Here is a 12,510-nt window from a genome sequence, read left to right as displayed (position 1 = left end):
ATCCCTTCTACCTCCTCCTCCTAATTCGCCCCCACCCATCACTCCACCAACCAGGATGAAGAATCTAAGTTTAGAAAACCAGTTTCTCTGCTAAATCTTGGTCAACTTGTTCCATACAATTTTACTTCCAGCTAAATGGACAGGAGCCAGTTCAAAGATTTCCCTGTATCTATGTGCATGTATTTGTGCATAAAACACACACACACAAACACACACACACACACACACACACACACACAACTCCCACACAAAGAGAGAGGCAAAACAGCCCACTGAATTCTCCCATGGCCTCTCAGGTTGGTCCATATTGTGGCCTGAAGTGTCCTAGAGAACACCGTTCCAAACAGTCTTGCAACCCAGGATACTAATTCACTTCCTTTGGGAGGTAAGAAACAATGGTCCCTTTGCAGGTTACCCCTAAACTTTCAATGGGTAATGGGCAGGCAGCATAAACAACATGATGGTTAAGAGCATGGGCCTAGAGTCACACTGCCCAGGTTCAAATCCTGGATCTATGGCTTACTAACTGACCTCATACATGTCTCTTGACCTCCCAAGTCTCAACGTCATCATCTGCAAACTAGAGATAATTGTGTTTATACTTCATAGGCTTGTTATAAAGATTAGAAGAGGTAATCCATGTAAAGTGCTAAGCAAGAGCCTGGCACATAGTAAAGGCTCAATAAAAGTTAGCTATTAATATTATTTCAAAGTGGCCTTTTTCTAAAAGGCTACAGCAATTTTTTGAACTAAGGTTGTTTTTTCAAAACGTTTACTTGCAACTGAGTCTTTTGTGCAGGGGTCCTTAGATCAGCGAAGGCCAGAACTAAAAAGACTCTTGGGAGGCCATCTAGTGGTCCAACCCCTTCTTGCTATAAATGAAGATGCCAGAGCTTAAAAGGGGTCAGAGGCAGGGCCAGAATGCAGGTTTTATTACACCTAGGGCAAGAGCCCTTCCACTAAAATAATTATCTAGCATATTAGCTTGTACATAGAAGATGCTTAACAAATGTTTATTAAATTGAATTGACTCTGGTTTTAAGAGACTATAAACTTGGTTTAATGCTACAACAAATTTCCCAATTCCATTGGAAGTAAAATGTTAATGTCAGGAGGGAAAATTCAAGGAGGTAAGAGGGATGTATTTAGCTAGAAGCATGGCAGAAGAACCTTGCAAAATGTCTCCTCTTTATGCCAAGATATGTAGGTAGGTCAGACAGTAACACGAACCTCTGCTGATCAATGTTTCCAGGCCCCTGTTCTAGGTCTTGTCAACATCATACCAACTTGGCACTTGCTCTTGCTTAAGTCTAGCACTAGCTTAAGAAAAAGCTTTGAGTCGGCCCCACCTCTTTGCTCCTATCTCCACCTCTATCCAGATTAGGTTGGGAAATTATTTTAAGAACAACAGTAAAGCCTTGGCATTTCCAAATATTACTGAGGATCAGTGTCAGTTATCTGTTTCTGAGATGGCCACTCAAAGGTGTGGTTAATTTGGTCCCAGTTTTACTTTTCTGTATTCTAAAGCAATTAACTTGAACATGTTAATAAGCAGCGAAGGTGATGAACCATAAAGTGTACATGAGCAGTGAAACACTGGGTAACAAGGAGAATCCTGTTGCACTACCCTTTCACCTCCCTCCACACACGCCCATCCGAAGGGAGGAATGGATCATGCCGTGACATCCCATTTCTTCTTGCCTCAGAAAAAGTATGAGCACTCCATGAAATCCGATTGAATATAAACTGAGAAAAGTTTAAGAATATACTTAGAAGCTACCTGCTTTACCAATCTCCCATCTTCGATGGCATACTACCCACTTTTATTTTTATTTTACAAGTAATATAAGCAGAACATGCAAATACAATAACGAGAAAAAAATCACTCATAATCCCAGCACCTGAACTCAAACATTGCTAGCATTACAGCGTATTTCCTTTAGTTTTTTTCTGTGTGTATCTGTGTTTTTACAAAGTAATGAAATATTAATGTACATAGAATTTTGAATCCTACATCTCACTTTATCAAAAGCACTTTCTCCATGTTGTGGCATAGACTTCATAATAAACATTGCAACAGCCGTGTAATAGTCCATTAAATGAGTATATCAAGATTCACTTACCCATCCTCCAATTATTAAGACATTTAAATTGCTCTCAATTTTGTGCTAGTCTAAATAATGTCATAAAACCATCTTTGTGATTTAGCCTTTTTCAATATTTTGGATTGTTTCCTAATGATAGAATCTCAGAAGTGAAATTAATGGGTCAAGGAGCATGAATGTTTTTAGACAATCCACTAAAAAAAATAAAACTAGCAAAACACCAAAGCCCCATGAAATTTCTCCTTCATTTAATGAAAAGCTCTCGTGCTCCCATTCTTCCACCAGGGCAGAGCAGGACTCCTGGGAGGGAAAGAAGCCAAGAGAAGCAGTCTAGTATCCCAGTGGCTTGTGAAATGGCAGAGTGGAATGTGGGCTCCCCTGTGAATCCAGCTTGCATGCACTTGCCCCAAATTGCCACCCAGCCAAGAAGCTAATTAGTAAAAGCATCAGGTGGGTGAGAACAGGTTCATGGCCTGTAATGGCTTATATCATGTTTCATTTTCGCCCTTGGAAAGATCTGAGAGTCAGCTAAAGACATTCAGTTCCAGTGACCCAACCTGTTACATTCTGAGAATTAAATTTGTTAGTTTTCAGATACCAATGTTCAACATAGTTTAAGAGTATTTTGCTGTACAGAACTAAGCATACATGACTAATGAGCCTGTGTGTGTACCTCTATTTTCAGCCACAGTTAAGGTGGCACTGTTAAGATCAGCCCTGTTTAATATTATATGACTAAGTGGCAGCTGTCTTAAATGGTCAATGTATTATAGACAGAGGTTTATTTGCAGACCCGACCATAAAAGTCATCTAGTCCTAAGGCAGGGGAGGCAACAGGCCAGAGATGCCCCAGGCTTAGCAAGAGCAGACACAACAGGCATTCTTTCCTGGCCTGCTTAGTCAGAACTCTCAGAAGAGGGCAGTTCCGCTTTCCACCCTCTCCTTGAAGGTTTCTCCCTAATCGTTCTCCATGTTCCCCCTGTACCCAACTCTGCTCAATATGGAAAATGAATTTGCTCTTCCAGGTGTTCCTACTGGACTTTGTACACATCTCTATTACAGCACTTATCACACTATAGTTTCCACAAACATTTATTGAGCACTTACTATAGCCAGGCACTGTATAGGTCCTAGAGTGGAGAAAAAAGAGAAATAAAATACAGCCCAGCCCTCAAGGAGCTCCCAATCAAGCAGAGGGGGCACAATCCAACCAGAAACCAGAGGTATGAGCAGACAGCTCTGGCAATGCAGAGGACCCTACAAAAAACTCAGGGCCATCTGAGCAAAGCTTCCCAGAGGAAAAGACCTGTGAGCTGAGTGGGAGACATGGAATCTGATAGCCAACTTGATGGTGGGGAAGTTGGAAAGGGAGGAGTCAAAGATAGGTTAAGATTTGCCTTTGGGAATCATTAGCATATGGATAACAGCTAAAGTCAAAGAGTGGACTGGATCACACAGAGCAGGAACAGAAGATTACCAAGGCTGGACCCCTGAAAAAAGTGATCATTCAAGGGTCAGGTACTTTGCAAATGAGAGAGCGAGAAAGAAATTCTTTTATTTACCTCGTGGCTTCCCCCCACCCATATACCTTCAATCTAAACCTGGGAATACACTGCTCCAGGGATGAAAGTCCCAAGTAGCAATGCAGAGAGAAAAAATGAAGTTAATTCTTGTCTTTTAAATACCCAGGCAGAAATCACTGTCATGAGTTGAGCCGGAAATGGAAGTTACTAGATTGTGAGATCTTAGAAGGCATGAGCTGGGTGCATGATTTTTCACTGTATCCTTCCTGGCACATAAAACATTAATTGGTGCATAAAATATGCTTAATAATTGTATACTGAGTAAATAACAACTTTCCAAAGACATTGCTAGAGGCAATAAAAAGAAAAGGAATGAAAGACACAGAATAGCAGTAACAATACTATTACCTTTAATTTCTCAGCCTTTCTTCTAAGGAGACAAAAGCTCTTGCACTTCTGTTATCTTATTTGTCCTTCTCAGCAGCTCTGTGAGGAAAGAAAAGCAGACGTGATTAATTCCATTTTACTACTGGAGAAGCTCAAGTTCAGAACAGATAGCTAATGATAACTAATTTGACCAAGATTTCACTGCGGGGCCAGAATCAGAACTCAGGTCTTGTGACTTCCTGCCCTGTGCTCGGTTACTAGACACAAACTTCTACACAAATGAGAACAGTTCAGAAAAGAAACTCATTAGGCAAACAAACTCCCTCAGCACTCCAACACTATCTTAAGCAAGCGAGCGTGCTACACCTAGAAGAAAATATCTCAGATGTTTCCCCATACCAACAGTGGAATGTCTAAATGTAATTCGCAGTGGTGCTCCACTAAGATAATGGGGAGCTCCCTCTTTTGCTGTACCCCTTTTGAAGGGAGCCCCATCTGCCTTCAGTCTGGATTTTGTGCCTGAGTGGGGCTCAGGTGCTGACTGCAGGTGTGGCATCCAGCAGGTGCATGGACAGGAGCCAGCATTTCATATCTTCATACCAAAGGGCCTGAGTCACTCCCCAAAAGGCAGCCCCTCCTCCTCCCGCTGACTTGCAAGCCCCAGGAACCTGTCTTGACTGAGTTGCCATTGCAAAACTAAATCTAGAATTGGCCTTCACTGGAAGGATTAGGGTGAAATCAGGTAAACTGCAAATCATATAACCCAGTCAACCGTCCCACTTTCCAAAACTAGTGCAGGTGTATGCCATGGGCATAGCACCAGGAAATATATGCACAGAATGACTGTTGGCTACTAGTTACAGGGAAAAGGAGGACCACAGCGGACTCATATTACATAGTTAGCTACAGAGCACTTATTCTATTGCAAGTGGCCCTGAAATCTCAGGAGCGAGTATTTGTTCCCCTAAAAAAGATGGAGTTCAGTAGAAAGAATGCGCTAGGAAGCCTGCATTCTGCTTCCCAACATAACCACTCTCCTTCAGGCTGCCAAGGGAGAACTGCTTAGCCTAGTCACAAAACGTACCAGGTCAGAAAAGTCATCACATTGTCCTAATGGAAGCCTAAATGAGAGCCTGAGGCAGACAAAATGTTCTTGGGGGTAAAGGGGGTCATCAAAATTTTCTTAGCTTCAAAAATTGTTTACTTTAAAAAAACAATTTGCCTCTCCCAAACACACACACACACACACACAGCGAAGAGAAACTAATTGTAGAAGAAAAAAACCCAAATGTTACCTTAATAAAATGGTTTATTGTCATTTGCCGTATTTCTCCAATCCATACAGGAAACTCAAATTAATAAGCTTTGGTTTACAGCCCATGATCCAGAAAGTAAAACTGACTATTAAACTAAAATGTGATCACTGTATACAAACAGAGTGAAACAAAAATCTGAACTGAAAACCTAAATGTAATAAAGAGGAAATTAGATTTCTTCAAAATAGGCAATCTGAATAATTTTCCCCATCTGTGATTTTTATCTTAGTCTGCTATCACATGGAAAAAAATGTCATTAATTCAATGCAAATCCATGCCCCTTGAAAACAACCAAAATGAGTAAGTGATGTACTAATTAGCTTCCTAATGGGGAAGGTTTTAATTGAACTATTCTATAACAACCTTCATCAAAGTTTCCAGGGCAACTTCATAAAAGGATGTCAAACCTGGCCCATATTTTTATCCCCTTAAAAATAATTCTCAATACACAGAAACACAGAAAGCTTATTTCTCTTCCATGCTGTTAACACTCAGGCCACTACATTTTCTGATGTCAGCAATCCCCTTCCCACAAATATTCCAAGTATGCACCACCGTCATTCTCCTTTCAATTATGTGGTTTCTCTGCTCCTTTACTGATTGAGTCCAGGCCTCTCGGATAATGAGAAGCATGTGCAGGGAAAATATGCTCTTAAAAAACACATACATCAGTTTCATCTGCATTATGAAAGGGGGGAAGATTGTCCATATCAAAAGGATCAAAATGTGAAGTTTGCTATGAGATATATATAAAGAAGAAAAAAAGATCAGCATCTATGTCTAAAGTTGGAGGGCAGTTATTGTGATCTGAAGCAACACCAATAAGAACAAGGGAGACCCCCGCAAAATCCACCCTTTCTAGCTTGGCCACATTTATATTTAATCTTATCTTAATGTTACTTTGGGGGGTATTTAAGTTCTGACATACACATGGAAATGAGCCACGAATTGTACAGCAAGCATAAATATTCCATCATTAATAAAAACCAGCTGCGTATAAAACACTACAATGGCTGGGTTTCAGTTACTGGCTATCATCAGTATGTGTCACAAGCAAATATTACTCAAAACTTTCTCCCTTAAAACACACTCACACACACAGACACACACAGAAATTTGCTTTACCCTTTTTAATCTTTTGGAAGAGCTTTGAAGAACTCACTGATCTCTATGGCACATTCCAACTAATGTCTCTTTTCGAAGCTATTTTTCATCACCGTGGCAGATGCTAGAGTCTTCCTATTTGAACTTCAGCTTACCACAGAGAATGAAAATGTTTAATTTTTTTTAAAAGCCAAGAGGGCTGATAATACAAATGTTGAGACAATCAATTACAGTCAGTAAGGCAATGGGGCACCAAAGGGCACTGTATGTTATAAGAGAGCAAAGCTCATTAAAAGTGAACACCTGCTCAGGACCTTATAATAAGCCTGCTCTGCCATCATGCAGACACCTTTCATCCAAGGATCTCAAAGCATCTGCCCAATATGAAGCATGCTTAAACACCTCTGTGAAGTATTAATATCCTTGCTTCCAAGAAGGGTAACTGAAGCTCAGAGCAGCTAATTCATTTACCCTTGGTCACATGGCAAGTTAGAGAGGGCTGGGCAGAGAAACCCTGATCCTGGCTTCAAGTCACGCAGTCTAATGATATTTCATGGAGTTGAGGCAATAGTGAAAGTGACTTTACAAATGTCAGGGGCAGCCTATAGAGCTAAAAAAGATTTCAAAAATTATCTTAGGAGATGCTAGCAAATATACCCATCTGCCTTTTCGCCATGAACACATATCATAAAAAAATGTTCCTGTACTTAACTTGGTACTCCGGAAGTACTAAAAACTCACACTTTACTTTTCTATTCTGTTTAAAAAATTTTAATCTAATTTATGATGAGCCACTGGTTTCCAGGAATGAGTGCATCCAAATTTGGATATCTTATCTATATCATACCTTCTCTATCAAAGGAAAATTAAAGGACTGTGTAACTGAACTTTGACTGTAGGCTGAAGGCCTCAAACGAAGAACCCATTACATGCGGGTCATTCCGCTACACCTACATGTCTTTTATTTAATTGTCTAAAATCCTTAATTTCCTTATTATTTTTTAGTCTAATTGAAACATATTTTCAAAGCTACAAAACATTTGTGCTTTCCTGCTTTTCCTTTCTTGTTCGGGAGACTTCATAGTCTACCCATTTGTACTCTCTTGATAGGATATGATGATATAGTGATTTAAGAATCATTGTTAATGATTTAGACAAAGTAAACAGTGAACACTAGTTTTCTTTTTGCTTAAAAAGAATGGGGGAGAGTAACAGAAGGTCAAGGGAGTAGAATTAACAGCCTCACTAGATACATGAACACCTCTAAATCACAGAGAGAGGTTAGGGATTACTTATTAACTCTGTTAGTCTCTTCTGGCATTTGAGGAAAAAACGTATGTGATGCTTCACGCCTATTCAGTCAGGTTCTGACTTCATTCCTCCACACAGGTTTTCAAAATTAAGTCATAGGTGGGTTCTTATTTAAAAGCAGCATTGTACATTTCTATGATCCCAACTATGTAAAATTCATGGAAGTACAGAAACAAGGACTTGAACTAGGAAAACTGAAAGCAGACATTCTGTAAGGATGATGGGATTCTTGATGAAGTTTTGACAGAGTCTTACCTTTTTAACTTGATACGTTGTTAAAATACAAAACACAATGCATTTATGTTGATATATCCTTACAGGCTTTTTTTTTTACATTCAGATGACTACATGATTGTATTTCTAACAATTGTTGCACCTTATTCTAGTAGGAATCATTCACATTCAACCAGAAATCAAGGCCTAGGAAGAGCACCGTAAAGTTTTCAGAACAGGTTCTCAAATTTACCCTGTCTGTCCCCCGACAATTTACAGAGGAGGAAACTTGCCAAGGGTGATAAACTGAGTTAGAGGTGATTCCAGAGCTCAGGTTTGTCTCACAAATAGGCTCACTAGGAAAGCTTATAGATTCTTCGATTAAAAATGGCATCAGTTGCTGTTATTTGCCAGAAACAATTTTCTGAATCCTTGGGTTACTCAAATATAACTGGAGTTAAAATCTTTTACCTATATGGGGTAGAGAGTCCTCTCCTTAGACTTATCAAAATCTGTGAAACCTGATTTATTTCCAGAAAGTCATACTAGCCTCCTTCTACAAGTGGTTGTAGGCTCGGGTTAAACGTAGCCAGCAACATTACAAACTAGAACGACTTAGACAATTAACTTCATCCCATATAACAAGATTCAAAGACCAAATAATGGCCTCACTTAATTCAAACAATAATCATTACTTCAAAATTCTGTCTTCTTTTATGCAATAAATATGTTTCTGAGAAGGCCCACTTATAGTGAATTTGTATATATCAAGTTATAGTTCAAAGGCACTAACTAGGAAAGCTACTTTTTTCAAAGAAACTTGTAGTAGATTCTTTTACAAAGCAAATGACCTCCTATTTTCCTTTTTCTAGTTCAGATTTTGTGTGTTGTGTGTGGAAGGGGTGACTTCCCTCCTTTCTCTGGGTTAAAAGGGGTCAGAAGCCCACCATGGAGGAGAGTAATGCAGTATGGGCAGCCTGTTTAATGCCCCCTTAGTTCCTGGGACCAAACTGGAACCTTTGACTTGGAGGTGGATCCCTAGATTTTGGACCAAAGTCCAGAAAAGGCAGCAAGAAACGAAGAAGTGAGCAAGACTCTTACAACGCATCACAGTAAACCAACAACAAAAATTCGTGGGGACAGGAAATCAATGGAGCACAATCCTAAACAAATTGGTTTAGTCCCAAGCTAATTAACTTGTCAAGCAGATCTCCAAACCCACCGAATCCATGGGGGAAGAGGTGATGTAATAGGAGATTTGGGAACATTTACTATCCTAAAAGCCTCGGCCATGACCACACACACCTCTCTCCACCCTTTTCAGCGTGTTTAAGCTGGGCTTAATGGGTGCAAAGGACAATTTCTTCCAGACATTCCCTAAGAATAGACTGTTCTCATGCATTCCAAATGCTCAGTCTCCATGGAGGAGGCTACCTGGTCACAAGCATTTCCCAAGAGGGAATATATCCTCTACTCCTGCTCATTGGTAACACTCCTTCCCCAACAAAACAAAACAACTTCTAACCATCCCGAGAACTTCAGGAGACTTTTTTGGGGGAAAAGGAAAAGAAACCTTAAGAGGGGAGTAGGAGAGTGTGAGAAACTCCTCTTGTCTCCAAATGGAAAAAGGGCCTTAAAAAGCTGGCTCAAAGGAAGAAAGGGGGATGGGGGAGAAGGGCTGCTTAATTACAAAGACACCCTTTTAAAGGAGGCGCAGGCCCTGGGAGAGGGCTCTTAAGAGAGGCATAGAAGCAGATGTACCCACTTAGAATTCTGGCACTCAATGGGACCTCAAGGTCATAGTATCCATCCCTCTGGTTTTTGAATAGACTGTTCTTAAGGCATTCTAGAAAGAGTCTGATCCGTTCTTTATAACACATCAGAAAAAGCAACTCCACAAAACGCCTTGGTTATGCATTAGTCCAATAAACCCTACTTTATAAACCAGCAATGAGATTTCACCTTCCAAATCCAAAACAGTATTGAATACAAATTTTAAAATTCCCTTATAAACTCTTTTAAATAAGTAAACAGATCCAGAACTTTCATGTAAAAGTTACTCTCCATACAAGCATGGTCAGAGGTATACCTCACATCTAGACTATGAAGTTAGAAAAAGCACTTTCAACTTTAGGGAGCCACAGACTTTTCCAAAGAAAGAAGTATCTTAAAATTAAGTATGATGTAGTGCCAGAAAGTGGTGGTAAATGACACCAGATAAACCCATACAGAATAGCTGGAACCTGAGTTATCATCTGTAAATAGATGCAACTACTCTACAACCACCTGGCTAGTAAAGTGTCCCAGGCCAGTTATAAAATGTAGTTTGGTCAGGACAACTTTTCCCTCCCAGCTGATCTGAAACATGATAGCCTTTAAAACTGTCACCCTGTAACGTTCCTTTTCTCCTTTCCTGCTTTCCTTTCCCCTATTAAAATCAATCAACAAAATTATCTAAAAATATAAGTAAATGATTTGTTCCCAAATAAGCAATGGATTGAGGACACCTCGGTAATAGGTCTTTGAACACCCCCATTTTTATAAGTTTGCCATGTTTGCCCAAGTGGAGATAGGTGGGAGATGGGTGAAGATTTATCTGGAGTCCAAAATGGCATTTCAAATTATTCTTAGCTACCAAATGAGGGTGCTGAAAGGTCTAACTTCACAAAGGCTGGCCCAAGAAAGGGCTTTTCACAAAGCCTAGTTCAAGGAGACTTAAATACCCTTAGCCCTCCATTACTGAAGATTATGGTGACTAATTCCTCTCTGAATGAGAGAAGAGGGTTATATTTTAAAAAGTTTTAAACTGCCTCCCAAATTCCACTCTTCATGGGGGGGGGGGTGAGAACTAAATTGAACACTTTAAGGTGTCAGAAAATTCTTTCTAAAATACACGCTAAAGATTGGAAATGCTGCTTCTCACAAACTTTCCCTTTCCTCTCTCATTTAATTGTATGTAGTCCCTTGCAAATTATTATAATACTATTATTAGTGGCAATTTACCAGGGACTTCTCACACTCTACAAAGACTGTCAGTTTCCCTCTCTCAAATTGCCTTCTTTTCATTTTCATATATTCAGTCCATCTTGCTGTTGAAGCACCAACGTACAACGACCCAGACCCAGGCTTGGGACCCTCCAGACGCCTGCATGATCCCGCAAACCTTGTTACTAACATCTATAAACCAGATAAGGGACAACCCCCTCCACACCACCACCACTACCAAAAAGAGAGTAACGTTGTAGATTACTCCCAGACTTTAAGACTTCTAGAATTCACGGCCCCCGGGGCAGGGGAGTGTGAGCCCCCACCCCAATCCTAAGCATTTAGGAGGAACGCATCTAGCAATCTGAGATAAGCCCGGACATTCCTGCTGAGCTAAATGTAGACCTCAAGTTCCCTCGGGTCTTTAATTCCTTTTGTGCTTAATTACCTAGAGATCTACAAGGACCCCAGGAGGCAAGGGAGTAAAAGTACCATCAAGTAGTGGTACCCACTAGCATCTCTGTAGAAAGGAAAAGGAGTGCACACTCTTTACCAATTTAACTTGCTGCATATCCCAGAAAACTCATGGCCAGCTGCAAAGAAAGTAGAACACAGGGGCATCCCCACACGCATCTAGATCGACTCACTCACTCTGAGGGCACGATCAAGTTCATGCCACCATGGATTCCTGCCCCAGTTCCCCGCGAAAAGTAACCACGCGTCTCCTACCCCTGAAGGCAACGAAGACAAGGTGACGATTCTCTGCTCGTTCAAGTGGCTTCGGGCCCGGGCCGGAGGCCAGGGATGGGCAGTGGGGAAGCCCCGACTCCCGGCTGCTCCCCTCCTTACTGCTCCGTCCGGGCTCTTCTTGGTGGCAGTGGACAGGCAGGATACCGGGCCAGAGGGTGGAGCAGCGGATGGTCGAAGGCGAGACAGCCTGGAGGTGGGGGTGGAGGGGGCGGTGAGAACTAAGAGAAGATGAGGCAAAAGAGAGCGGAGATGGAGGAATAAATCAGGGGTCTACCAGCTTGGGCAGCCAGAAAGCTCCTAGGAAGGAAGGGGCGTGACTGCGATGAAGGCAGCTCCTGGGCAAAGGATGGGAGGTAGGGGAGGGGGACGAAGGGGTGGCTTTTCTTCTTGCGGTGTGCGGCTAGGACCGCCCAGGAGCGGGGAGGGGGGATGGACTAGGGAGGGAGGCGGAGTAGAGGGCGGAGAAAGAAGGGAGGGAGCCTGCCCGGACCCTGGGTAAGGGCGGGGCGGGGGGGGGGGGGGGGGGGGGGGGGGGAGGGGGGGCGGGGGGCAGAGAGCGGCTGGGGGGGGAGGGGCGGGGCCAGGGGGCGTGGAAGTTTCAAACAATTGAGCGGCGGAGTCCGGCTGCTCGGGCGAAAGCGGGGGGACCTTGCTCTGGTCCTCCTACTAACGTGGCACGACGCGGTTACATTAGCAATGAGAGTCTACGCGAGAACCGGCTGGGAGGAAGGAAAGGGTTTTGCAAAGACTACAAATAATAATCTATGGCAACAGCAGAACGGAGTCGCGTGGGAGAGCCAGTGCAGCTCCCCGCCC

At 42.0% G+C, this 12,510-nt stretch overlaps 1 protein-coding gene across 4 annotated transcripts in view; it reads right to left on the bottom strand.

Moving 5' to 3' along the window:
* Positions 1-12,086, bottom strand: part of AMOT (angiomotin) — a 59,545-nt gene extending 47,459 nt beyond the window's left edge. For 2 of the 4 annotated variants that reach the window (XM_046673838.1, XM_046673840.1), the window contains exons 1-2: positions 11,674-12,086; positions 4,037-4,114 (exon numbers count right to left, since the gene is read on the bottom strand). The gene's annotated coding sequence lies outside the window, so the exon portion shown is untranslated. Of the gene's footprint in view, positions 1-4,036; positions 4,115-4,414; positions 4,550-11,673 lie in introns of those variants that run through there. The other 2 variants (XM_046673842.1, XM_046673841.1) reach the window with 2 other exon arrangements.
* Positions 12,087-12,510: the final 424 nt, after the last annotated feature.

Source organism: Equus quagga, chromosome 10 (genome assembly GCF_021613505.1).
Source record: "Equus quagga isolate Etosha38 chromosome 10, UCLA_HA_Equagga_1.0, whole genome shotgun sequence".
NCBI classification, from domain to species: domain Eukaryota; kingdom Metazoa; phylum Chordata; class Mammalia; order Perissodactyla; family Equidae; genus Equus; species Equus quagga.
This window is presented reverse-complemented; position numbering and strand designations above follow the sequence as displayed.